Source organism: Limulus polyphemus, unplaced genomic scaffold (assembly GCF_000517525.1).
Source record: "Limulus polyphemus unplaced genomic scaffold, Limulus_polyphemus-2.1.2 Scaffold6609, whole genome shotgun sequence".
Lineage (NCBI taxonomy): Eukaryota > Metazoa > Arthropoda > Merostomata > Xiphosura > Limulidae > Limulus > Limulus polyphemus.
In genome coordinates this window covers 8,230-10,972 of record NW_013672219.1, presented here as the reverse complement: position 1 = coordinate 10,972, position 2,743 = coordinate 8,230, and positions in this window count along the sequence as shown.

Genomic DNA, 2,743 nt, shown 5'->3' with positions numbered 1-2,743 from the left:
CCAGCCCGGGCTGGACGTGACCAACAAGAAAATTTGGCCATCGATTTCCGTCAGCGCATCCGGTGGACAAATTTTGATCTCCATGAACAAAAGATTCTTTGGTAATCATATCACAAAGTAGATAGATTGAGTCTGGAGGCGTAGAATAGCGTCCCTTCGTCGTTTAGACAGCACGTAACTAATAAAAACTGGGAGTATAAAACGTCCTATCACGTCTATCCCTCTTTTATATTCGTCTTTCTGCGTCCTGTGTCTATCTGTTTCTAATAATATATTTATTTATCTATGTTTAACTATATATCTGTCTATTTACTTCTCTGCCCGTCCCGCTGTTCATCTATCTATATTTGTTTTCTGTCCATCTACGTCGAAATATTTATTTATTTATGTATCCCTAATTATCTATTTGCATATCTTTCTGAAGATATCTCTGTATCTACTTTTCTGTCTCTTTCTGTCCGTCTGTCCTGCTGTTTATATGACCAAATATCTGTCCGTCTGTCCTGCTGTTTATATGACCAAATATCTGTCTGTCTGTCTATTCAAAAATATTATTTGTATGTCTCTCTATGCATAGATGTGTATCTACTTCGTTGTTTCCGTCTGTCTGTCCATTTCTTTTAAATATAAATGTTTATCTAGCATAAAGGCTGAAATAATTACTGTGCTCATAACTTATTGTTTGTCAAGTTCCTTATGTTTGCATTTTGATATATTACATACGTAATCTTTATATCTCTTATCATTATCTTACACTGGAAATATATGGAACACAAGGCATCGTGAGGAAATTATCCAATCAGATCAGTGGACGTACTATTTCCCTCTTTTAGAACAGTTAGCAATGTTAATTTCCATACTACAGTTGCTAGAGTGAGCCATTTGTATACATACATACATATACATACAAAAGAAGGAAACATTATATATAGTTAGACTTTAGTGACTACAGAAGGGGGGGGGATGAGAATCACTGAAGTCATTATGATTTAACTGACTTCGATGTTTGAAAGTTTACGTGGTTTTACTCGCAAGATGTTTTCTGTACGGCCACACGCACGTGTTTCAACATTGATTACAGTACATAAGTTCGAAGCGATTTCGACGAATCCGGAGAGTTTCTCCTGACAGTTTCAAGTTAAAGTTGTATAGTGCTCCCTGGGGGACGATAGAAGTGGGAAACACGGGCGGATCAGGTGCTTGGTTAGTGTGATTTTGGAATCTGCTAAATAAGGTGGTTCGAAACGTCTGCAGGGTGCTATTTGTTGGACATTTTAGAATGACTAAGAACTAAAATGATGGTAGGTATAATGAATTGGAAGAGTTTAAAATTCAAATATCCCATCTCCCACTTCAGCTGTAATTGGCAATATTAATTACCCAAGGGGGTCTTTGCTTAATACCACAAATATATATGTTTGTTTCCGTGACCAGGCGTGTACGATAGTTAGTACGAATAACCTAATAGACTCATAACATAACGCTCAAAGTCGAAAAGCTTATTTAACCAGTGTCTTAAAGTATTTGAAATGTTAATGGCTTTGTACATATATACAATGACTATCTTGGTTTATTGTTATGATTCGAAATACCCACAACAAACACATAGTAGCAATAGTTAACCTGTAATGACCGTTTTGTTGACTATTTTATTTGGTATGGGAACCAGCTCTCTTCCTAATTCATTGGTATAGGAACCAGCTCTCTTCCTAATTGATTGGTATAGGAACCATCTCTCTTCCTAATTGATTGGTATAGGGACCAGCTCTCTTCCTAATTGATTGGTATAGGAACCATCTCTCTTCCTAATTGATTGGTATAGGGACCAGCTATCTTCCTAATTGATTGGTATAGGAACCAGCTCTCTTCCTAATTGATTGGTATGGGAACCAGCTCTCTTCCTAATTGATTAGTATGGGAACCAGCTCTCTTCCTAATTCATTGGTATAGGGACCAGCTCTCTTCCTAATTGATTGGTATAGGAACCAGCTCTCTTCCTAATTGATTGGTGTATGAACCAGCTCTCTTCCTAATTGATTGGTGTAGGAACCAGCTCTCTTCCTAATTGATTGGTATAGGAACCAGCTATCTTGCTAATTGATTGGTATGGGAACCAGCTATCTTCCTATCTTGTTTTCTTGTGCCCAATAATGCATAATTTCATTTGATAAACACGTTTAGATTGAATGGTAATTTATAATCAGTCACAAGAACGTCGAATCTGAATCACTTGAAAAAACACGGGGGTGCTTAACTTTTTTCCAGGTGTATATATTCTTTTAAACTTGGCATTTTCTAACAATGCTCTCGTTCTCAAAACACCTAATAGAATAGTCCAATGAACGTGGAGATGTTGTACTCATCCTATTCATCTTCAACGGTCCTGCTGTGGGTCCAGCTGTAAGTTGATTTGCAATGCTAAAGTTCAGGGTTCATTCCCTGCGGTGTAACTTCTCTTGAGAGCAACGAACATTATCCATAGTGTTTAATAAACTGCTCATGATGGTAGCGTTATTCTAGCAAATATTGAAGTGTTTACAAAGTTCAATTATTAGACACTACTTGATCAAACAACGGTGTGATAACGTTGGCATCTCTTGATTAAACTCCTGATTTACGTCTCACTCGATCAAGGCACGTGTTTCGTCAACCCTTGTTTAAGGTTCTGCTTACGTTTATGTGTCAACCCTTAATTAAGGCCTAAACAACATCTTACGTCAGGCCTTCATTGATGTGTTAGTCC